A 27,657-nucleotide genomic window follows, 5' to 3' on the forward strand; every position below is an offset into this window, starting at 1 on the left:
ACACATAATTTGCTTTTACTATATATACGAATGATCTGTTGAACGTACCTCTGATGAATAAGCAACGCAGTATTTCAAAGCATGAAATGTCATTCAAGTGAGAAGTAGAATAACCGAATATAAAAGTAATAAACGAATTCGATTTTATCTAAACGGGAAGATACATCCGTAATTACAAAAGTACGCCTGTTGACAACACAGTAAAGTCACGAAAATAATGCAGAATCTCGCACATCGCAAATATCACGCTTAAGGTACGTTAACACTGGGATATATGTATCGCGATATGTATGAGCGACATGTCAATTTGACATGTCGCGATACATCACCTCATACAAAAATTCACGGAACTTGTATGCGGACCCTCGAGCTCATACATGTCGCGTATACATTTCGTATATCGCTTTTTGGCCATATACGCGACATATATGAGCGACATTTTAAGAACTCGCGCATGCGCAGTACTATCATTTCCTGTCGTCTTGTCGCCTGCCGCTTATTTTGACGATTAGCGCATGCGTAGTACCAGGCTCTTTGGCGGCTGTTTGAGTTTTGGAGGTGCCGACTGTCGTTTGTTGTGTAGTTATTTGTGTATTGTGTCGTGTACTGTGCCCGCGTGTAATACTTTAAAATTTGCCATGACTTCTTGGTCAAAACAAAATACACTGCATTTTATAGAGGCAGTGCGCAGGCATCCCTGTATATGGGATGTGAAACTAGGAGACTATAAGAACACTCAGAAAAGGTACGACGAGTGGGAGGAAATTGCCAAGGCATTTAACGTGTCAAGGAAGGAATGTGAGGACAAGTGGCATAATTTAAAAAGCCAATATAGTCGCGAGTTAGCGAAAAGGAAGAGCAGCAAAGGAACTGGAAGTGCTACAAGCAATGTGTACCACACTTCATGGTATGCTTTTGAAAGTATGCAGTTCATAAGAGACAATTACAAACCACTCTCTCATAGGAGCACACATGAAGTAGTATCAGTAAGTATATTTGTTATATTATTTTATTAATCATATATTTGGCAACATTTTTTCGTGCTAATGCTTTACATAATGTGAATATTTACAATTTCACTGAAAAACATGATTCTCCATACTGCTATGGTTTGAAGTCCTGAATACTGCAGAAGAATAGAGCATATTACTTTGTGCCATCATTTAACAATGATGTGGAACTTATTTTCCATACTGCCATGGGATGGAGCCCTGAATACTGCAGAAGTATTCAGCATATTCTCTTCTGTTGTCATTCAGCAATGAAGTTCTTCGGCCAGTTCTGGGCAGTGGCTCCAGCACAGTAGGGGTGTCCCTCCAGGACCCAGGTATTACGTTGCCATCATCTCCCTCTCTGTCGTATGTTCCTGCTGGACAATAACTTCGAGATTTTCTGTTTTGAAGAAAATTATGTAAATAAACACAGGCTAGTGCCACCACTGTAGCCTTTTCCGGACTGAGAAGCATTTGCTTCTTCAGCACTCTGTAAACAGCACGTATAATCCCAAATACATTTTCTATTACTCTTCTTGCCCTGCATGCTCTATAGTTTAAAATACGTTGCCAACTATTTTTTTCATGCAGACCTGGAAATGGTTTAACAATATTTTCCTCTAGGCCAAAGGCTTCGTCAGCGACGAAAACATATGGAACAGGCTTGCTCCTACTAGGAAGAGGAGTTGATGGTGGTATATTTAGAGTTTTGGTTTCTAACATTTTGTAAAATATGGTGTCTTTAAGGACACCACCATCTGAAATCCTCCCCTGCGTGCCAACATCAGCGTAAATTATTCTATAATTAGCATCAGCAATTGCTAGCAAAACAATGCTGAAGCGCTCTTTATAATTAAAATAAACTGTTCCACTGTTGGGTGGTGCCACAATGTCAATGTGCCTCCCATCTATAACTCCCAAACACCTGGGGAAATTCCATTTTTCTTCATATTCTTTGGCAATTTTCAGCCATTCCTCTGCAGTAGCAGGAAGCTGGAAAGAAAATTGTTACTCTTTTAATTTAATTTACGCATGGACACTCAAAAAAATTCTAAATACATTAAGATCCTTTGATTATAATGTATGTATAACATATAGCTCACTTTGCCTTAGAAATGTGTTATGTATTTTACAGGTCATGGAAGCCCCAGCCACAGAAGGAGATGGTGAAGGAGAAGGAGAAGGAAGCATTAGTTTCCCTTTCGATGTCACAGAAATGGAGGAGGTGACATTTGCCACGCCCCCAGAAGACATTGTGGAAGTGGAAACCACTCCAGTCATCTCTGTGCCTCCACATGAAAGTGGATGTGCAACCGTGTCACCCTGTACCACTCCAAGTCCGAGTGGAAGTGGTAGATCAAGTGCACTGAAGAGAGCCAGGAGAGACCCGGATGAAGACCGAGAAGGTCTTTTACAGACCTTAAGAAAAGTTGGCGACAATTTAGCAGGCAGAAAAAGGGACCAGTTTACCCACTTGGGTGACTTGGTCGCCAATAAGCTCAGATTTCTTTATGAAAATGGCCATACTAGAATTATGGCAAGACTTGAGAACGGAATATACAGATGTTTGCAGGAGGCAAACGATGAACTAATAGATGCAAATGCATCATAATTTATGTATTCCTTAAAAACATGTATAAATGTTGAAATATGCATGTAATGTGCTGTCAAGTACTACTTAATAAAACTAAATACAAATTAATGTTGTTGGATATCTTTACTGTGAAGAAAGTGTCCTCAGAAATTGTGATATTGTATTACTGAGTGAAGCATGTCAGTCGATCCAAAGAACTAAAAGCTAACCCATTTCAGCAAAATTTGAGAAATTTATGCTGCAAAATGTATGTGCCGTTAAAATTTTAGTTCCTATTCCAGCATCCTCACGTGGTTATGTTGGCAACATCAACGGCGCGGTAGAAAATTTGTGCTGCTGTTCCTGGTTGACAGTTACTTGTATGTACCCTCGTCCACTCGTTAAAAGTAATTGCCCTCGTAAAACGAAGATTTCATCACAAAACATTTGCATTGTCGCGCGATTGCTAATGCCAACGTCTCACACACGATTGTCGGCATTAGCATCCATTGTCAACATTATCACGCGAGGCCGCCGGAATAATAGCAAAAAACTGATATACGTGCCAGATGCATGAAAAAATTATGTAATGTATTACATACTCTGATATATATATATATATATATATATATATATATATATATATATATATATATATATATATAACACTTTTACCTTCACTTCATGGGATAAAACTTGCACAATGGCCTCGCAAACACGAAGAATAATGTTGCATATGGCACTTTCTGATATTCTATGTAGATACATTAACGTCGAAAAGGAATCCCCTGTGACCAAACAACGGAGTGTTACTGCCAACTCATCCTCTGGTGGAATCGCTTCCCGAAAGTTTGTGTTGGTTTTGGACACAAGAGGAGCAACAAGAGATAGCAAACCGCGGAAATCCTCCATACTCATCCTAACATAATTTCTAAAATATGCGCCATCCTCTAGCGTTAATTCCTGAACGAGCATTGCGTAAGCTCCGTTGAGTAGCGCGTTTGCGAAGAAACTCTCTCTGCCACCATCTACGCTTCCTCCGCCTTTTCTTCCTATCATCTTCCAAAAGAACAAGTGTACCAGCACATAAAAATGTGAAATCTTCCAAATCGTCGTCGGAAGCCAACGCACAGTGATACAAATCAGTGTAAACGCACGCTCATACATGTATGAAATTGATACTTGTCAACTCATACAAGTCGCTATACATGTCGCAAAGTTGCATATACAAGTATCTCATACATGTGCCGATACAAATCGCAGTGTAAACGCACCTTTAGGATGACTCACTACATGACAAACGCACTTTATTATCGCAATCTTTTCCCGAAGTGCGTTGTTTCCGTGAGTGGCAGCAGCAAACGCTATTGTATAACAAAAACAAACTACGATCCGTTGCTCGCAGAATACTAGCATTTCGCAACCTGACGTTGTGAAAAATAACGGCTACGAGTTGGCTTCAAATATGGCGGCACGTTGGCTAGCCTATATTGGCCCTGACACAGCAGTGCCGGCTAAATGCACAGATGATTGTCACTATGTTTACATGCGACGAAAAGCGAATTTCGGAAACATTTTTTCATTGTGTTAAGGTCTGAAGGGGATTTACTAGCCCAGTTCATGTGCGCCTGAAAAAAGCGGTTACAGTTTCTGGTTTAGTCAGCACAATCGCTATTTCTCTTCAATTAGACGAGGTGTAATCAACTTCAGTTTAATATTTCAACTTATCCTTTACTGTGTGAAAAGCCGCTCTGTCCATATCAGCCGAAAATTTTTAAAAACAAGACGGGACCTGACAGCCGTGCACCTTTGCATGGGGGCGAGAATCTATTGCGGAATTGGAAAACTGACAAATAGAAATAAATTTCCAGAATCGATTTTGATGTGTTTACCAGACCAATTTAAAGTGGTATTGGGAAATGGGTTTGCGATATACGGTTGTGGGAGCCCCATGTCAGTCGTCATTAATCGTGAGACTTACCTGATCCCTATATGTAAGTGTCATGAGACATAAACTACTAAAACTTTCGTTTTTATTTAGTTACTTGTTCAAACTCTTGTGTTTATATTAATGAGGTATTTAAATATTTAGGATAGTTTTTTTTTTTAGTTTGGTCTTGACAAGTTCTGCAATATCGATTTCAGTTTGCACTGTAGCGCAACCAAGTTTGTGCTCCAACGACTCATTGGTCACTGCATCACACTGATGAGGTTTGATGTACTTCGTTGAAGAAATACATTCACAAATGTTACTGATCCAAAAAAAAAAAAATATTTTCACGGCTACATCTGCGTGTTTTGGGTAGCGATCTTGTAGCATAACTTCAAAATTTGCAGCACCTTTCTTGGTCTGGACAGCATGAAGGGATCATTTTGTAAACTGCACTCTTCTTCTTTAAGATCATTTTGTAACATAACCTAAATTTATATTCAAAACTTTTCATAATTTATGAGCAAATTCTGTGAGAAATTTCTCATACCAATAGTTCATTTGTATTCAGGGGAAACCATGATATTTAGAAAGCAATGCCATACAACTTATCTGAATGAAAGTCTGTAATGCAATAAATGTTAATAGTTTCATTAACTGTTAATCTGTAAAAGAAATTGCTTGACGCCATCTCAGGTTTAATAGTTTTCGATCAGCAAGGTAATGTAAACGCATTTAAGAAAGAAAGCCACTTTGGGTTCTCCTTTCAGCGGACACATTGATCTTGGAACGTGAAGCCGTATGCAAATAGTGAAAAAGACAGATGCAGATAGGTGGGCAGAAGGTGCAAATTATAGTCGAGTTCCTTCTTCTCATTAGTAATGTTGGGAATTCAGAATTAGTGCAACCATCCCTAATATTAGAAGTGACAGCAGCAGATAATGGGAAAAATTCATCTCCATTACGTAAATTGGGGCATGTAAGGTTTTCCAAAGCAAAATTGATGACAAAGTTGGGTGTGGCTACCAGGCGGGTAATAGCATCAATCAGCACAAGGTCTTGTTATCATTATGTTCACTGATATTGACATGTGAAGACATGAGTTATAATAGTACTAAAGAATTTTGACTATTTTTGTTTGTGTGATAAAAAGTCGTTTCCCCTGAATGCACGAACTTAATACAAAGAAGTTTGTCTGAATATCACGTACCACAAGTTATGGTGAGCGTATGAATTCTGACTGCGAGAGATGGAACTTTATGGACCTGATGTTTTACACTGGGCATGAGGCGAGGGAAAAAGAGAACAAAGGTGTATTTTGGGGAGGATTACGATTAGACTTGGAGGTAAGTACACATATTATGAGAGAAATTAAATGTTGGAGAGACATTGTTGAGTTGCTATTGGTGAAATACTGTATTGTTCAGAAAGTTAGAGGTTATTAACTCAGATTATATTGTCAGTGTTAGTGGTTTTCTACGTTAATAGTTTCAAAATATAGATCAATTACCAAAGGTCCATCATGACAATTTTAATTTAATGGGACCCATGTACTTCTGTGTTGCAGTTCGCAAGTCATGTGGATCGATGGTTTCTGGATGCTAGTAAAGAACCTACATCACATGTTTCTGTTCTAATTTTCAGAACAGTTGTTTTTTCCATTTTAAGTTAGAAGGAAAGCACTATTTTATTGGGTAACTATCATCCATAGCCCATATTCATCATTGCACGCAGATGGTTCTGTACAGTGTTGAACAGAAGAAGTAATTTCAGAGATAATTACAGATAAGCTGCTGCATCATCGTAACTGAGCTCGTACTAGCCTCTGCCAAGAAGACCAGCAGTGGAAATTTTCTGATTAGCTTGAGTGAAGACAGGTTTAATTATTTTACACTAAGCTGTACACATGTGTGCGTTCCTCAACTCACAGACATTACTCATGAGGTTTATGTAGCTAGGTGCTCTGTCTGATTCATGTCTATTCTAACAGGATTACTAAAGTTTAGAATTCTCTTCTAGTAGTAATGAAAGATGACTGCTTAATTACACCACTTGCAAATTGTCAGATATGAACAAAATTTACATGCTTCACCCTTAGAAGAAATGTCTAATTAAATAAACAAATTCTCAGAAGTAGTTTATTAGCTCTTAGCTGCTGGAAAAGTGACAGGACTTATGTAGTGTTTTTATTACACTAATAATAATTTCTATTGTATCATAGATTTTTTATAAGATAATTTTGTAATTTTTGTTTCGTGAACTACCTTTGTGGAGCTGACTTGCCAAAAGACACTTTTTCTGTTCCTCACATGAGCGTTTCATACTGCTGCGACACTAAATTTAGGCAGGCTCACACAGCATTTTTCTTCATGCCCCCTGTGCTGCTTGACTAGTTTACTCCCTTTTTCTCTACATCTAGTGGCACTAGAATCAATGTTTAAACTTTTTGGGAGTAGATTAGTCTATACTGTCCAGGTGCTTAAGTAATTCCTACAGGTAGTAATAGTAGTTAATGTTGTGTTTCTTATAAGAGCTTTCAGTGTGCAAAATATTTTTGTGTGGGTGTGTGATTCCTATGTACAGTTAAGATAGGAATTTGTTATAGTTGTAAGATCTTGTTCCAATAATTTAAGAAGGTCACGCAGGGAATGGCTAAGACAAGGGCGAAATTCAAGATCTTTTCAGAACAGTAAATTAATATGTAGTTTGGATCTGAAGATAGTGTACAGCCAGTACTTGAGGACATGGCACAGTCTATATCATGAGAAAATGTACAGTATGTCCTGGAGGATGTTGTACAGAATTTTCAACAAGACAAGGTACAATCAGTTACACTCACGGAAATTGTAGTTAATCTGCATGTTTGTAGCCAAGCAAAAGCAGATCCATTAGTAGCTATTATGCAACATTTAAGCTTGTTGGTACAAGGACATCCTGCTTAGTCAAGGCTCAGTCTGAAATGGGAAAGCAGGCAGCAAATACTGCACAGCAACAAATGTGATGGCTCAGCACAGGCAAGCATGAAAACTCAAACTGAAGAGTTAACTTGGAAGCAAGGTCATCTTGTGAAGGAACTTTCTAACGTAAGGAAGACTCAGGGAAAATTCTCTGATATTATTGAAAAACTTGAAACCAAAATGACTTGTCTGGATACGAAATAAAGGGTTACAGAAGAAATGGCTGCTAAGTTATCTAAAACAGTCGAAGAACTGTCTAACTGCAGATAAGGTAAGGTAAGGGAACACTTCCAAGAACAAAAAATTTATTTTTCAAAATAAATCGATAAATGTCGGAGGACAAAGGAAGAACAGGTTACTTGGCATGTAGATAAAACAGTGATGGACGCGCTAGAGAATACTTCAGTTGACAACCTGCCTGATAGGAGTCTGAGTAAAAACCAAATGAGATGTCTGGTGGCGATCTACAATCAAGGAATCTGTAGAGGTTACTAGGAAGGCTGTAGGAGAATGCTGGGAGGCCGTTAACAATCATCAACCCAAATTCAGAGAAGAAGATACACTACAGACCTCTGGCACAGAGTCATCACACAGTAAAGCAAGTAAGTACCCACAACATGAGTGTAACATTAGATCAGGACATGGGTCTCTTCCGTCTACCAGTTTGTATACAGAATTGTTGATGGAGTAGGAACTCTTCAGCCATAGACAATTTCAAACCTTTGTATCAGAGAAGAATTCTGTTAACCCAGTGGTATTCATATGTGGCTTTAGAGGAGCATTGCCTTGGTCTTGGATAGAATCTCGGAAGATTAGTTTTGTCTCTGAGTATACACAAGGAGATGGAGCGCCCTGAACGTTAGATATAAAACGTTTTTAAACACGTTTTGGTCTTGTGGAATAAAAGAAAGGTTAAGAAAGGACGTTTTCAGCCTAGAGCACTTTTTGTACAAGAATGGTAGCCTATGTCGCTACTTTGAAAAGTATTTCAGTAAATAAAGGTACTGGGATGAGCCTATGACTTACAAAGACATTTTGAGAATTTTCAAGACAAAGTTGTCTGTGGCCATCAGAGAAAAAAATAATACATCTTTGAGAAGAGTTCATAGCATTTCTCGATTCCAAAGACGTTTTACAATATGATATGAGATTGAGGCCTAGACCAAGTCATGTATATATCGATAGTAACAATGCGATCTATGGTTGTGAAAATCATTTAGCAGGGCATGATAATTATCTCAATTGACCAGTGCCTTATAGTTCTAACAACAATCCAGCATGGAAATGGATTTAGAAAAAAACAGGTTTGGTAATGGAAATAATTTCCTATCAAGCAGGAATAGTCTGAGCAGAAATGACCAGACATTCCATCCTTATTACTCGACATACCAGAATAAACAGACATTGTATGATTGCAACAATGTGCAGTGACAAGCACAGGCACAGGCAGAAACTCTTACATCGAGTCACAATATATGGTGGTTGCAGCTACCTGTAATTACACATATGGCAGATAAAGCCACAATGATTGGCAGTCACAGGCCCTGTAGTTACAGATATGACAGATGAGGGTAATCGACATGGTGATACGACACACACTGGAGAAGTGGCTGTAAAAGAGAGTAGGGGCTATGACCATGATGTAAATATATTAAGATATAATGAGGGAAAAGATTTGAGAGAAGAGCTCTGCCAGGATATTGATAATTTGACCAGTAATACCTATTAATACCCATGCCTGAAATTTATACAGTAGTTGAAGGTGTTCCAGTCCCTATTGTTTTGGATGCTGGACATCAGTGAATGGTACATCCAGAAATCTTTTTCACATGACGTTTAAGTCGCAGTAGGCACAAGATCAAGGAAGCAAGTTCAGTTAGATGTCACACTAAGAAAAACAACCAAAAGAAGTGTATTTTTATTTGTTGAAGGATTGACAGCAGAATGTATTTTGGGTATAGCAGCTACCCGGGAGATGACTGGATGTATCGACTTCTCCACAGGAAAATTGTTGTTCCATATCAACAGAGCTGAATTCCTGACAGACTTAGTACAGAAGGAAGAAATACGTGGCTGATATTGCCAAAAGGCGAAGGTTCAGTAGATTACAAAGAATAAAATTGGACACAGATATCAACTCCAAATTGAAACAATGGATGTACTGGACGTGGCCCAAAAGATAGAGCAGAATTTGATGGAGTCAGAGCAATCGGTAGCAGATCAAACCCATCATCTGCCAAATATTCTCCTTCAGTATTCACAAATTTTCGAAGAGAAATCAGGCAGCATGAAGAATAATATTTGTCATTTAGAAGTAGTTCCCTACCAAACATTGTCACAGCTCCTACCCAATTCCCTGGCATCAAAAGGAGGCTGTAGATGAAGAAATAAGGAGAATGTTAAAGTTTCGTATTATTGAAATTCCACAAGACCTGATTGTGACCCATTCTTAGTGCTTCCAGAGCCAGGAGGATACATGAGACTAGTTTTTAAATTAACAGAATTAGTATACCAGTAAGATAGATAACGCTATCCAGAAATTTCATGGTGAGAATTAATTAACAATCATTGACTTTTGAGCCTCACATATTGGCAAGTCTTGCTGCAAAAAGTGTCAAGAAAATATACAGCATTCTTCTATGCAAGAGAGAGCTATCAGTTCAAGATGCTTTCATATTGTCTCAATGTTAGTGTAGGCATATATGTTTCTGCCCTTGACTGTGTGCTGGGCCTGGAACTAAGAAGTCAGATAACATTATTTGTAGACAATTTGTTAATTACGACAGACAAAGGGGAAGAGCACATTTCAATCCTTTCCCAGATGTTGTGAAAATGTAAACAGTACAGTTGTTGTTGTTGTGGTCTTCAGTCCTGAGACTGGTTTGATGCAGCTCTCCATGCTACTCTATCCTGTGCAAGCTTCTTCATCTCCCAGTACCTACTGCAACTTACATCCTTCTGAATCTGCTTAGTGTATTGATCTCTTGGTCTCCCTCTACGATTTTTACCCTCCACGCTGCCCTCCAATGCTAAATTTGTGATCCCTTGATGCCTCAAAACATGTCCTACCAACCGATCCCTTCTTCTAGTCAAGTTATGCCACAAACTTCTCTTCTCCCCAATCCTATTCAATACCTCCTCATTAGTTACGTGATCTACCCACCTTATCTTCAGCATTCTTCTGTAACACCACATTTCGAAAGCTTCTATTCTCTTCTTGTCCAAACTGGTTATCGTCCATGTTTCACTTCCATACATGGCTACACTCCATACAAATACTTTCAGAAACGACTTCCTGACACTTAAATCTATACTCGATGTTAACAAATTTCTCTTCTTCAGAAACGATTTCCTTGCCATTGCCAATCTACATTTTATATCCTCTCTACTTCGACCATCATCAGTTATTTTACTCCCTAAATAGCAAAACTCCTTTACTACTTTAAGTGTCTCATTTCCTAATCTAATCCCCTCAGCATCACCCGATTTAATTTGACTACATTCCATTATCCTCGTTTTGCTTTTGTTGATGTTCGTCTTATATCCTCCTTTCAAGACACTGTCCATTCCGTTCAACTGCTCTTCCAAGTCCTCTGCTGTCTCTGACAGAATCATAATGTCATCGGCGAACCTCAAAGTTTTTACTTCTTCTCCATGAATTTTAATACCTACTCCGAATTTTTCTTTTGTTTCCTTTACTGCTTGCTCAATATACAGATTGAATAACATCGGGGAGAGGCTACAACCCTGTCTCACTCCTTTCCCAACCACTGCTTCCCTTTCATGCCCCTCGACTCTTATAACTGCCATCTGGTTTCTGTACAAATTGTAAATAGCCTTTCGCTCCCTGTATTTTACTCCTGTCAACTTCAGAATTTGAAAGAGAGTATTCCAGTTAACGTTGTCAAAAGCTTTCTCTAAGTCTACAAATGCTAGAAACGTAGGTTTGCCTTTTCTTAATCTTTCTTCTAAGATAAGTCGTAAGGTTAGTATTGCCTCACGTGTTCCAACATTTCTACGGAATCCAAACTGATCTTCCCCGAGGTCCGTTTCTACCAGTTTTTCCATTCGTCTGTAAAGAATTCGCGTTAGTATTTTGCAGCTGTGACTTATTAAACTGATAGTTCGGTAATTTTCACATCTGTCAACACCTGCTTTCTTTGGTATTGGAATTATTATATTCTTCTTGAAGTCTGTGGGTATTTCGCCAGTCTCATACATCTTGCTCACCAGATGGTAGAGTTTTGTCATGACTGGCTCTCCCAAGGCCATCAGTAGTTCTAATGGAATGTTGTCTACTCCCGGGGCCTTGTTTCGACTCAGGTCTTTCAGTGCTCTGTCAAACTCTTCACGCAGTATCTTATCTCCCATTTCATCTTCATCTACATCCTCTTCCACTTCCATAATACTGTCCTCAAGTACATCGCCCTTGTATAAACCCTCTATATACTCCTTCCACCTTTCTGCCTTCCCTTCTTTGCTTAGAACTGGGTTGCCATCTGAGCTCTTGATATTCATACAAGTGGTTCTCTTCTCTCCAAAGGTCTCTTTAATTTTCCTGTAGGCAGTATCTATCTTACCCCTAGTGAGACAAGCCTCTACATCCTTACATTTGTCCTCTAGCCATCCCTGCTTAGCCATTTTGCACTTTCTGTCGATCTCATTTTTGAGACGTTTGTATTCCCTTTGGCCTGCATCATTTACTGCATTTTTATATTTTCTCCTTTCATCAATTAAATTCAATATTTCTTCTGTTACCCAAGGATTTCTATTAGCCCTCGTCTTTTTACCTACTTGATCCTCTGCTGCCTTCACTACTTCATCCCTCAGAGCTACCCATTCTTCTTCTACTGTATTTCTTTCCCCCATTCCTGTCAATTGTTCCCTTATGCTCTCCCTGAAACTCTCTACAACCTCTGGTTCTTTCAGTTTATCCAGGTCCCATCTCCTTAAATTCCCACCTTTTTGCAGTTTCTTCAGTTTCAATCTGCAGTTCATAACCAATAGATTGTGGTCAGAATCCACATCTGCCCCTGGAAATGTCTTACAATTTAAAACCTGGTTCCTAAATCTCTGTCTTACCATTATATAATCTATCTGATACCTTCTAGTATCTCCAGGATTCTTCCAGGTATACAACCTTCTTTTATGATTCTTGAACCAAGTGTTAGCTATGATTAAGTTATGCTCTGTGCAAAATACTACAAGGCGGCTTCCTCTTTCATTTCTTCCCCCCAATCCATATTCACCTACTATGTTTCCTTCTCTCCCTTTTCCTACTGACGAATTCCAGTCACCCATGACTATTAAATTTTCGTCTCCCTTCACTACCTGAATAATTTCTTTTATCTCGTCATACATTTCATCAATTTCTTCATCATCTGCAGAGGTAGTTGGCATATAAACTTGTACTACTGTAGTAGGCATGGGCTTTGTGTCTATCTTGGCCACAATAATGCGTTCACTATGCTGTTTGTAGTAGCTAACCCGCACTCCTATTTTTTTATTCATTATTAAACCTACTCCTGCATTACCCCTATTTGATTTTGTATTTATAACCCTGTAATCACCTGACCAAAAGTCTTGTTCCTCCTGCCACCGAACTTCACTAATTCCCACTATATCTAACTTTAACCTCTCCATTTCCCTTTTTAAATTTTCTAACCTACCTGCCCGATTAAGGGATCTGACATTCCACGCTCCGATCCGTAGAATGCCAGTTTTCTTTCTCCTGATAACGACATCCTCTTGAGTAGTCCCCGCCCGGAGATCCGAATGGGGGACTATTTTACCTCCGGAATATTTTACCCAAGAGGACGCCATCATCATTTAATCATACAGTAAAGCTGCATGTCCTCGGGAAAAATTACGGCTGTAGTTTCCCCTTGCTTTCAGCCGTTCGCAGTACCAGCACAGCAAGGCCGTTTTGGTTAATGTTACAAGGCCAGATCAGTCAATCATCCAGACTGTTGCCCCTGCAACTACTGAAAAGGCTGCTGCCCCTCTTCAGGAACCACATGTTTGTCTGGCCTCTCAACAGATACCCCTCCGTTGTGGTTGCACCTGCGGTATGGCCATCTGTATCGCTGAGGCACGCAAGCCTCCCCACCAACGGCAAGGTCCATGGTTCATGGGGGAAGAACAGTACAGAATAATAGCGAATATACTGAAGTCTTACAGTACAGAATACAGTACAGTACAGTACAGAATAATAGCGAATATACTGAAGTCTTATTTTGCTCTACATAAGATAAAATTTTTAGGGCATATGATCGACTCAAATGGAATTCTGCCAGGCCTGAAAGAATGCAATAGAAAATTACATGGTCCCAGAAACAAAGAAATAATTAAAATGGTTTCTGGTATTGGTGTCGTTTTTTGGTATTTTTATAAGCTACCAGTCTATGAAAGCAGAGCTGTTACTGAGTGTGTTATGCAATAATGTAATTTGGAACTGGACAGATGAATGTTAAAAAGTGTTTAACAATATCAGGAATGCACTTGTAATCTAACAGGTCCTCTACCACCCTAATATGTCATTACAGTTAGGTCTTATCAATGATGCATCATCAGTCGTATTAGGAGCCTGTTTCTTCCAAAATCGAGTAGTTAATGTAATATTAACATTCTGTCTGGTTGCCTTTGCTAGTGATATTTTGTTATATCGTGAATGTGCATATTATGTTACAACTGAACTTGTGTCCCTTGTGGCAGTTTCAGCTTTCTGTAAGCTTCATTATTACCTACATGGAACTAAAACCACCGTTTACAATGCTCATCAGTCACTTGGTTTCTTGCAAAGATGCAAATAATTACTGCAAGACTAGCAAGGTGGACTTCAGCATTTCAGGAATATAATTTTGAGATTGTATATATCAGCAGCAAGTAAAACATAAATAACAGATGGATTATCTCGATCACCTGTGGGATTAGGACCAGAATTTATGTCATAAGACTATTGTACAGAATTTACAGTTTTATTGGTGAAGTAGCATATTATTTTTAACTCTCTAAGAATATATCACAACTGCAGAAGTTGGATTCACAGTTGACTCAGATACATCAACAACTGCAACAACCCAATAACATTATGATCAGTTTTCCAAAATAGTGGGATACAAAATTGTTGAGGCTTTCGTGGCCACTTGTTGACAAACTGCCTATTGGCTTCTGTCTCGGGTTCTTCGGCCGACGTTCATCTAATGATTTTTCTGACGTTTCGCCAGCACGAGTGGCTGGCATTGTCAAAGCTTCACCCTCCATTGCCGGTGGTGAAGCTTTGACAATGCCAGCCACTCGTGCTGGCGAAACGTCAGAAAAATCATTAGATGAACGTCGGCCGAAGAACCCGAGACAGAAGCCAATAGGCAGTTTGTCATAGTGGGATACGTCCTATTTCACAGAATAAGTGACAAACATTAGCCTTGCCATGTTTGTATTCCTCAATCTTCGAGAGAAAAGTTATACGGTACACCCACTATATGTGAGGACACTTTGGTGTGCTAAAATGCTCAGATCAATTAGTGGCATACTGTTACTCCCCCGATCTGAGGAGGAGGTTTAACAAGTGATTCAAACCTGTTTGTTGTGTCAAAGAACTAAATCTGACAATAGAGGTAACAAAGCATCACTGCATTCCATCCTACCTAACAGACCACTGGACCTAGTGTCAGTCGACGTTTGCAGTCTGTTGCCCCACTGTAGGGATGGATGTAGATCCATTGTAGGATTTATAGATGTGTTTACCAAACATCTTAAAATTTATTCCATCAAAACAGATACTAGTGTAGTCATCATCGATAAACAGTTCACTGGTTACATCCTGAGTGTGAGAAACCCATGAGCAAACTTATCAGACCATGCTTCAAATTTCAACTATTAACAGAAAACAAAATCATCATATTACCATCCTGAAGCAAGCCCAATTGAATAAGTGTTTCAGGAGCTCAATAGATTTATGTACAGCTACTCATGCAAGACAAACAACATGGATAGACCATATAAAGCATTTTGAGGAAACAATGAATGATGTGCCACATAAAACCACTAGATTCACTCCTGTTGAATTAATGTCCAGAATGGAAGAGAAAAATGAATGGGCTGACAGTTTGCTAAAGATAAAGAATGAAGGAATTCTGTGGAAGGACAAGGTGCTGAAGGTCTTGGTGAATATGACTGATTGCACCATTAGGAGGAAGGCAGAATATGATCGATATTGTATTTGGCCTCAGAGATTCACAGTCAGAGAGAAGGTCCTAATCCATATCTATCCAAGATTGTCATTATTAAATAAAAGTAATTGAAAATTGCGAATATTATATGCTTGACCATTTGAGATCCTTCTTATCCTAGGCTAACAGAATAAGTGGGCTATTCCCATACCAGGGTATAAAGAAATATTAGGAATAATTGAATTTAAATAACATGAAAAGCCTATAATTTGTTAAGTACAATAGTTAAATAATATTTGTGTGGATATTATGCAGCAAATGTACTTAGGCTAGACTAATGTTGTTTTTTAAATTTTTGAGTTTAAATGATAGTTGTATGTAGTATGTATAGTTAAGAGTTTTCTTTCATGAAAATGAAATTTATTTAATCTTCATTAATAATTTTGCTTTAAAGGGGTATGAATTCACGAGTGGATTTATTTTCCAAAATGATTTAATATAAATGACATAGCTGAGTTTGATATTTAGTTTTGAAAATATGAACATGTCCACTTGTAACCTTAAATACTTTCTAGATCAATTAAGCCAGTGCCGGTGGCAGGGTGAAGGTCATGATGTGAGATCCATCCTTGAACTATATAGTTATGCATGGTGTATTCACAGTAAATGTTAAAGAAATCAAACTGATCTGGGCTCCAGAGATTAGGAGGTGGTAGTTAATATAAGTTAAGAATAGGTAACAAAATGTGAAACTTTATCAGAGAAGTCCATATGAATAAGTAAAGAAAATGAAAACATCAGTGAACTTCCAATGAAGCTGCTGAATGTGGTACTTGTATAACACAAAGTGTAACATGAACACAATGCAGTGTCATGTAAATTAATTCAGAAATATGACCACACAGACTGAAGGGATTACTGTGAGTTGGTGAAATGTTCTCTTCATAAGACAATGTGTAACTGCATATATTACGAGAAGTAAAACAGCGTGATTTCCATGGTTCTGACAAGTGAAGTGGCTGTGATTGTTCCAAGGACAACAAATTCCAGTTAGTGTGGATATGAATAATTGATAAGATAAACATAATTTTGAACAGTAAGATTGGTGTATAGTTAAACAGTTTCCCTAATGTCTCAGTTGGTATTAGCAAACATACCATTTCCAAATCTTTATTACCAAGTTCGCAATAATACATAATATGTAAAATGAATGCAGTATTGCAGTTTGAACTATTGTATTAAAATGGATACTGTAAGGCGAAAATAATAAGATAGTCGATACTAGAACTTGTTACTATTACTAAGTCAACAGCGTTCACTGGCCATAGCCAGACAGATTGTGACACATCTTAGCTATTATACTGTGTATTAACACCGCTACTAAAGCTACTACAGCAGACAAGAAGTATTACATAGCACTGGTGTTATGGCTTCACATGTGATGGTATCATGTTTACCAGTCCACAATGTCATTAATACAGAAATATTCATTTACAGAATTTCATAGTTGAAGCCTTCACTCATGCATCAGTCTAGCTCGGAGTATCATCAGTTGCAATGTTGGAACATCTGGTGATAGGTGGTTGAACAACTTCAGGGATGCTGATGGAAAATTGTCCAATGTCTTATTTAAGCGACATTTTGGGCTATCAAGGTCAGTCTTATTTCATGTGTTGTTGTTGTGAATCTCTATTCTCTTGCAGAAGGTTCCTTGATCTTCTTTTACACAAACAAGGGAGTTGAAAACATACTGAGTAAACACTGTCATTATTCCCAACTGCTTGAAAAAGTGTCTACAGAAGTCCTTGAAAAAGTGTCTACAGAAGTCTAATTTCTTGCTGGAAGATATTATTCTTTCAGCCTTCTTCTGTAGGAGTAACTCGTTATTACTTTCATCCCCATAGAAGCAGTCCATCTGTGATGTGACTGTGGAATAGAGTATGATATATTCTGATTTAGTACTGAGCTGTTATCACACATTTGAGCTTCCTGAGGCGATAATATGCCCTTTAGAGCTTAGGACACGCATGTGCAGTTTATTTGGTCCACGTCAGCTCATTGTCAATTGTGATTCCTAGGAGTGTGGCACTGTCAACATTGGCTATGGGTCCACAGTCTCCAAGGCTGCATAGTATTTTCTGTGTTCTACCTTCACTAAATTTCATTTTGTTTGCTTTGAACCACTTATCGTCTACTTCAAACAAAATATCAGTGTCCTCTAGAGCCTCAGCTGAATTTATGCCCTCAGTCGCCCATGCTGCATTATCAGCAAGGACCAGAGTATAACCATCACAACTCCAATCATTGACAAAGATTAAACACAACAGACAGCCAAGTACAGAGCCCTGTGGTACATTGTGTTCAAGTGCTATTTCATGAGACATCACTCCCTGCATACAAACACTCTGTTGCCTGCCTCTTAGGTAAAATGACAGAGTCTCAAAAACGACAACACTTATAACATAAGATTTTAATTTTTCCAACAGTATCTTATGACAGAGGTAATAGATTATTGATTGCTGTCCTTAGATCACAAAGAATTAAAGCCATGTAGTCCTTTTCTCCAAATGCTTACATTACTTTTGTTATTACATCAAGTATTGCAAAAAATGTAGATTTCCCTCTTCTACATGCATGTTAATTATACAGTAAGAGGTTGTTGTCGTTGAAATAACATAATAGTTGGCTTTTCACTATGCACTGGCACTGTCTTTGGCTGTTTTAAGAAGTCTGGGAAAACACCAGCCTCAAGTCATTGGCTAATAACAGCAGCTAAATCTTAAGCAATACCAGATGCAGTACCCTTCAGAACAGCATACGCCATGCCATATGTATCTGTTCACTATGACCTCTAGAAGCAACTTCCTCCATCTACTCAAGGTACAACTGTTGCTAATGCTTATAATGTTTGTAATATTAGTTTCTAAATCTGGTACTTCAACTACATTATTCCTAACAACATGAAGAGAATATCTGTTAAAATTATCTGGGCTACAAGCGTTTATTGGGGCAATCAGACTTTTACTGTGTTCATTAACCAGTTTCCAGGCTGCTTTGCATGAATTTGTGGCTTCAGAAATGGGCCTAACGTTATATGCCTCCTTGGCTGCTTCTGCTTCCTTACCATAGATACTTTTAGCTTTCATATAATAACAATAAAACATGTATTTGGCCCAGGCATCTGTTGCTGTATTCACTCAGCCATTTAACACTAAAACAATGCATTTTTTTCAGCTTGGGAGTGGACCATGCTTTGTCACTGCTATTTTTCTTCTATTTTGTAATTTATCTAAGGGAACCTTTAGGGTTACCAATGGGTAACAGTTCTCAAAATGAGCTGGTAAATACATTTAAAAGCATCACTTGTACCACTCCTACAACTTCAGACTGTCAATCTGCAGGGTTCAGAACAGATTCTGAAAATTGAACAATGTTTGAGCTAACCCCATTCTTTTTCAGGCTGTGCTCATTTGGCATATACCTACTCTTTTCACACTATGTTCCATGTCCATAATCCACCACTGTAGAAGAGGCCATATGAAGGGTCCTTCCTGTTCTTGTATCCCACCAATCCAATCAAGTACCAAGAGATGAGCATACTGCCTTAATCCTCAACAGACATTAACACCCTTGAGACATCATGCTGTGTCATCATCCATACCTTTTTATTATTAAATCGATGTGTTTGTATTATGAGGAGGAATATGTTGCTCCACCAAGATAGTTTCAATACAAAGTAGTGAAGCATGTTTTAGCCTCAGAAAACTATATTTGATGCAAGAACGTTAATCTGAATTGATTAAAGTCATGTCAGTTATTTAACAAAATTTTTGAAAAATATTTTGACTGTGTTAGTAACGTATTATATGTTTATCTAACAAACATGTAACTAGGAATCAAGGTTAGGGAATCTATATGCAGCAAGTTTCCCTGGTTTCCAGCTGATAAAAATACACTAATGGAGAGATTTCTTAAATACAACGTCCATGCACATGGTGCATCAATGTAAACAACCTTAGAATAAAGCAAGTAACAGTTGAAGATATTCTGCTGAGATATACTAAACAAATGCAAATCATCTTCAATACTGTATAGAGATAATCATCAGAAACATGTGCTTTCTTAGATCCATATTACGAGTATCAATCCGTGTAATCAATGTACTGAACTACCTTAAATTTTAATAGTTATGAAATCTGAAAATGTGAAGAGTTTGGTAAAAAATTCATAAAAAAACTAAAACTTTGCTCCTATATGGCAGGACACTATAGCATATCATAGATGTTACTAAGCAATGCAACTACTTTTGTTTGTGTGGTAGCTGAATGAATGCCAAGCCTGAGGGCATGAATTTAAGATAATGAGATTCGTTTGAACATGGCAGTCTGCAGTTATACAACAAGTGTGTGAATTACAACTGTAAGAGCATGAGATTCTGTGGACCTGATTTTTTACTCAGTGCATGAGTGGAGAAAAAAAAAGACAAAGATAAATTTTGGGAGGGATTGTGATTCGATTTGCAGGAAAGTAGACGTGTAGTCCTGTAGAGACATTGTTGAACCGCTTTGGCTAAATCTTGTATCATTTGGAAAGTTAAATTAGATTGTATTGTCAGTGTTAGTGCTTTTATATGTTATATAGTTTCAAAATGTAGATCGACAATTACCTAAGGTCCATCATGTCAATTTTCATTTAATGGTACCCATGTACATTTTAGTGGTGTAGTTCGTAAGTCATGTTGATTGATGGTTTCTGGATGCTACTAAGGAACTTCCATCATACAGTCCTGTTTTAACTTGCCGAACAGTATTTTTCTTTCGTTTTCCAGATCTGTATAAAGCACTATTTTATTGGATGACTATCATCCATAGTCCTTGGAAATAGTCATCACTGCATGGATGATTACATGCAGCATGTCAACATAAGAAATAATTTCTGAGATAATTCTAGGTAAACCACTGCATCATCATAACTGAGCTGAAACTGGAAACCAACAGTGGAAATATTCTGATTACTTGAGTAAAGACAGTTTTAATAATTTTACACTACACTACACACATGTGTGCCCATCTAAGACACAATTGATAAACATTATTCACAAGGTTTATGTAGCTAGTTATTTTGTCCGATTCTTGACCATTCTAACAGGATTACTAAAGTTTACATTTCTCTTCAATATTAATGAAATATTGTTGCTTAATTACACCACTTACATCCTCCCACACTGCACTGCATCCAAGGGAGTAACAGCTAATGAAATACACAGACTCTCAGAAATAATTTATTAGCTCTCAATTGCTAGATAGGGAAAGATAGTTCTAGTTTACAATCATCCTCCACCATCTCAACAACAGCATCACAACGTGTACATACTCATGTTAAGGCAGTTGTTAGGTATGTTAACCGTTTTCAGAATTGCCAGAAAGCTCATTCAGTATTTCTAATTGTGCGATGCAGTCTTGGAAAATACAGTAATATAAGTCAACTGCCTAAAATTGTTATATACCTTCACAAGTTTTCTGTTTCCTCTATACAAGTAAATTTATATGATAAGTTTGAGTATACAAATGTATTTCAGAACCTCACAATTATGAAAAAAAAACTTATCATAAACATCTTTACAATATGTTGATGTTCCCTCAGAGCTACAGAATTGTTAGTAAATTCTATGGTCTTTTTCCTTATTTACATCTGCTGAGAATATGGTGTTTCAGTTAAAGTGAATTTTCTTGTTCACATTTCCTAAGGTCTTTATTAACAAGATAACTTTTTTACTGACATTGCGCAATAGAGTTTTTCATTAGTAGTGAGTTTGTTACAATTACATTCAAGACAAGTTATCACTCTTGTGTTTAAGTTTTCAGAAAGAAGTAATGTAGAATACATAAATATTCAGGTTTAAAAGTAAAGTCATTTTTAAACAAAAATTTCAGATAAATTCAAGCTCCAAAATTTAACTGCAGTCTTTTCCTACCAAACTGTAGAATAAAGTTTGCTCCCTCAGAGTTGGCAGCCAATCCTCATAGTGTCAATTTGAATTATCAGGAGAAATCTTATGGTATGTGACCACATGTCTCATTGGGTACCACTGTGGCTAACTGCTGTTGTGAAAACTGTCTGGACTCACAAACATATATAAGTTGTGTGTAAGGTGACAATTATTTATTTCATGTGATAACTGGAGCATTGTTCTATCATATATCGAACCATACAGTCAATTCTGCATTGATAAAGTTTGCTGCAATAAAGTGCCTTACTAAATTAGGAAATTACACTGAGCAACAATGGTTAAAAGTGCAACAAATATTTTGTAACATAAAAGGCGTGTAACATTGAGTTATGTCAAATGTATAAATATGTAGACACGGAATTGGGCGAATGCAAGTGAATACACATGGAGTAATGACACATAGAAGGCAAGGCAGTGATTAAGGATTGGGTGGCCAGCCTCTGCTGCTAAAACAACAAGATGCATGGGCAAAGTTTGCTGAACACAGCCGAACATACTTTTAACTTCCCCTAGGCAGAGAAAAATTCTTCATTTAGTACAGTCCAATCATTTAATGTGACAATACGTGCTCAGATGTGTAATCCACTGTTTATCGTAGTTAAATTACAGGGCTACGAAAATATGTGGTGTGCCGCACTGCCATGAACATAAATTTTTAACATTTCTGGTACAAGGTCACACAGGATTTTAGTGAAACCTGCAACGAGCAGGCTGGTAACAAGTTCTAATACTTCCAAGAGTGATGTTCATTGTATTATTAAAGAAAATATCTCATCTAGAAACTTAAAATCTTTAACATGACTACAAAACTCACTGGAGACTTCTTCAGTACTGGATATAAATCCTGAAAATTTTACTTCTCTGTATTCCTGTTTCAACTAAATTGTTTAGATTCTTTTTAATGCTATATCCCATATCAATAATTCGACGTTTTTAAGTGTTACATGCAAAACAGCTGTTTTAAAATGTTCAGCGACTTTTCGTAACCAAATGATTTGACCATTGCTGTTGTTGTTGCTGCCATGAGCATGCCATTACTAAAGAATTTCTGAGCTTTTGCGTATTTTAAGTGTGCCACATACGATGCAGTTAAATTCTTCTTAAATGCTAGATGTTTCAGGCAAATTTTGTACCTCTTGTTTTGACACATCAACTGAATTGCATCATTCGTCTCCCTTTGTTTTAACTCAGGCATTTTTTTCATATTTGATATTGGTGTATCTCTTCAGAATTATGTACGAAAAAAACACTATATTTTCCACTCCTAACGAAAAACACAGCTTTCATCTTCTTTCCTCTAAATATTCTTAAGAACTGCACTCAAAAAATAGCCTCAGTAACAACAAGAAATAAAATCAGAATAATAACTGCAGTAGCAACCAAAATGACAATCTGATCGATAGCACAATAATAAGGAGAGTAAATCTGAAAGGTATGAGAGCCTGTGGTTTGTGGAAACAATCAAATAGAGGTTGTGCCCCTCAATTGCCACTAAACAAGTGCACCATAGGCTGCAGTGAGGCCATGATAACACTGTGAAGCAAAACAAGCGCTATATCATGTGTGAGATACAAGGTGAGCGAGTAGGGCTAGGGCTAGTAGGGCCACATCACTTTATAGCGTCTGGATGTAGTGTGCAAGTATTGCGCCACAATTAAGTATGAAATTAAAAGTTAAAGTTTATGTTGAAAACTTTGCTAACATATAGTTTACTACAATAATGTTGGAAATATGAAGTCTTTATGTACCTATACTTGATAGTTTATGTAAAAAATCCGTTTTAAGAGAAAAATAAGTGGCACTAAATAACAAAGCTAGAAAGCCAGAATTTGGTCAGAAGGTGCCTATGGAGCTCATAAATAAGTGGTGCAAGATTCAACGCTAAAAACCAAAATTACGACCAGAATCCATGCTTTTAGGACAAATGAAATAACCTAACAATTGGACTTAGATATGTAAAAATTTGATTTATGCTTCAGTTCACCCTAAAAATCTAACTAAGAGACCACATTAAGCTACCTCTTACAGTTTTTTAGTAACTTAATAAAAAAAGATTTGTAACTAAAATATACCCATTTGTAGTGGATTAAGTATCTGTAATTTTAGTAATAGAGTATTTTGATTACAGCAGATGATAAAACCTACTAAATAATAGACCTATACCAAATTTTAAGCTGTAGTATTAATAACAGCCAATAAAAGTTGTAGTAAAGATATGGTTCAGATGTAACGTAGCTCCACTATAAAAATTATAGAAGGCAAAGTTTTATTCAAGAAAGCTGAAATTTTTTCTGTGCTTTCAAACAACTTATCTAAATACATAAAAAATTAAGAAGAGTCTGAATTAATTCATAACTACGTCATTAAAGATTATGTGTCTGAGAAAGCAGTCGTTCTTAGGCTGCTGCCATGTCTTAAGGCAGTAGACAACAGATGTTCCCTCAGATGTCTGCTGCAACACCTATATAAATACAGCCTGAGAGGTAGGGAAGAGGTTCACTTCGCACTCAGCCACTGTGAGATCCACATCTGTTAAATGTGGAATTGCGCTCTGCCTTGGATGAACTCAGAGACGGACTGTGACAAATCGCTTATTTGCGGCTAAAAGGGATAGTGACTGTACACCATTCTGGGTCGCTTAGAATTCGCTAAAGTAACTGCTAGTGTGTCGTCCCTGATAATTACAAATCCGGGTGGCAGGTGGAATATTATTTCCACATTTGTGGAGAGCGTTTCTTTTGAACCTTTATAGAATACTATTAGTCAGGGCGAAAGACAAGTTCAGAGGTCGCCTCTGAACTGATAAAAGTGCTATTTAGGATAGAAAGACTTACTGTCAATTGAACATGGTGAATTTCAAAGTGTTGTACATGAGAGATTTTACTCAATATATGTTTGAACTAAAACTTTAGACCTTCATTTATAATAGTCCTGATCACGCTAAATGCAAAGAGAATAGGAACATTTCTTTCAGTGGGCTGGACGAAAATGTGGCCATGCAGACTTGAAACTAAGGTCAGTAAGTTCTCCATCGCTCTCTGGCTGACCACAAAATTAGTTGCCAGGCTCACGTGAGAAAGATGGCAAACTGTAATAACCATCATCGTCACTAATAATTCAAACCTGTCGCCCACAACTACACTAGTATAGATAGACGTGGAAGTGCTCATTGAATGGAAATGGCTTGTGAGCCAGGCTTCACAAGACCTGTTATCAATAATGACATTTATTAAGCAACCTATGTGGTTTTATTCACAATGATTGTGGACTTATAAAGGAAATTCATCCCCTTTATTTATAAATTTGCAGCCATCGTCAGGGTTATGTCAATTTTTTTGCTTATATCTTTCCTGAAACTGACATTTCTTAGGAGTCGATGTTATTTATTTTCTTATCTAATATCGCTGTACTGTTTGTTTCTTTACGTTTAATGCAACTTTTAACATCTTCTTCTTTTATTTAATATGTTACATGAGACAACTGAAAATTTAATGCCTTTTAGCATTTCGATTTACACATATCTTATAAGCAGAACTTCTTCCAAATTTATCTATCATGTACATTATGTTACGTTTACAACCAGTTTTATGACCTCTTACTTTCTTTCATCTGAAATACATGCTTTCTTGTTATAGCTTCAAGAGTTTGTATTTATAAATTTCATACAAATATCTTTTAGTTCTTCATAACTTTTAATGAATTCAACTTACCCTTTGCAATTTACATTTAGCAATAGTTTCCATTCATTGATTTATGATGAAAACATTTAATATAGAGCTGCTCTTATCTCTGTAACAAACTGAAATACAGATTTTAACTAAAAATCGATTAATTTCATTAGAAAAACAAAGTTTTATCTAATAAATTGCTTATAAATAAAAATCTCATCTTTGATTTTGTGATAAATTGAAACAGAGTTTTAACTAATATTAGTGAATTTCACATAAAAAATTGATTTATATTTAATAAATAGATTATAAATAAGGATCTTATCATTGTCAACTTCATATACTCTGTAGTAAAAAGGTGCTCATATTTTCAGTGTTGTGCTTTCACATAAACATTGAATATAAGGGATAATTGTAGGCCAAGGAAAGATTATTTAATTGGAACAATTTCCAGACCTGTATATAATTTTAAAAAATGAAATAAAATTTTGAATTTCTACCATTTGTTGGTGTGAATATAGAAAGAGAATATGATCCAGAGAGAAATAATTGAATTATTTATTTATCTTTTCTCCAGCGACATTTGAAAATAGTCATTCTGTACTAAAAAAGCAAGCTTTGTTGTTGAGACAGTTTTTTAAAGTTGAGTTCAATTAATAAACATAAAAAATTAAGGTGCTTGACATATGCTAGATATTTTCGAAATTCTGTGGAATGTAACAGAATCTAATTTTGAGATTCATAACAGTTGACAGTTGATAAAACTTCCATCACAATTTTAAATTACTCAATAATGACACAAGAAAATCACTTCTATTCAGGGACTGATACAACCACACTGAACACAGGGATTAAAGGACTTACAAAATTTCTAACGATTTCCATGATGAATAAATTTTTAATAGAACTGTGAATTAAATTGAATTCTCCAAATAATTTGGCATATCAGGCAACAAAAGAAAGATTTTAAAGTTTTATTTCATTGAACATTTAATTGGGAAAGCTCTAGCTAGTTCAGGTTCCATTTCAGCTTGATTGATCTGAGACCAACTCCGACATATTTCATATGAAGAGGAACAACAATAAATAAAATATTTTTGCCTTTTTTGGATATGTAACTCATCTTCGAATAGCGACTCACACTATATTGCCCTCCTGTTTCGGCATGATCAGACCAAAAGAGTCTCTGTCAGATATATCCAAAATTTAAGAAAACCTATAATGTCCTTTTCGACAGTCTGGTTTTCATGGCAATGCTCTGTGTAAAGAACCAGCAATTGACAACAACTATCTATGAAATGCAGTAAACATTGATGAAACACCACTTATATTAGATTCCTGTAACTGATAATGAACCAAATCTGATCTTCTGATGGACTTGCATGTAGCAAAGTTATAGTGCATCCAAGTTTTACCATAAAAAAGTACAAAAAGCAGTGATGGAGCAATCACACAACTGTATCCATACTGGGGTAAAGTTATGCAGTAAACACCTACACCACACAAACATACTAGCACAGATTCAACGCAGAACTACCATCCACAGACATGGGATTACACTCATGCACTCCTTTCCAGACAGCCATACCAAGCATATGGCCAGAACAAGTGAATTAACGTAATTACAAGCTACTGACACGTCAGCAGTGTAGTGCTTTCATCATCGCAAAACTCATTTCCTTGTGCTATGACCTTCTAGCAACAACTAGCACTGCATAGTTGAGATTACCGTACTTAGTGCAGAACATGCACAAACATCGCTGGTCAGTTTAAAGCTAGCAGGATATTCAGTAAAGCAAAAAAAAATTCAAGAAGTCTGTACATTGGAGATATCAGGTAGAAAGGGTTTGAAGGAGTAATAACAACAAAATTAACAAAACTTCAAACTAGGTCTTTAGGATGGAGTGTAGATAGATTACTCATCTACAGCCAGCTACAGCCCCTATAGAGGACCATCATAGATTGAACAGAGGATAAAGGCAAAAGAAGCATGCATTAGTGTAGAGCATAAAGATAATAAATGTTTTATTTGGGCCCCAAAATCAGTATTATTTACGGAACTAGTTAACAGGAATACTCAGATAATGAGCAAATATAAAAAGTTAGTGTTATGTATTGATGAAACGTTAAGAAGATTTTAATATACATTTAAAACGGATGATATTCTTAAATGAGTATGGTGTGACAGAGGTATATAAAAATGCATGTGTTATGACACAATATCATGTCAAAATTTCAAAGGAACTGGAGAAGAATTTGGTAAAATCTAAGATTTTCATGAAAGAAATGAGATTTCTGCTAACTTTGTATGCCCTTTGTACATTACATGTATATTTATATACACCATATGGCCCTC

Source organism: Schistocerca nitens, chromosome 2 (assembly GCF_023898315.1).
Source record: "Schistocerca nitens isolate TAMUIC-IGC-003100 chromosome 2, iqSchNite1.1, whole genome shotgun sequence".
In the NCBI taxonomy this organism is placed as follows: Eukaryota; Metazoa; Arthropoda; class Insecta; order Orthoptera; family Acrididae; genus Schistocerca; species Schistocerca nitens.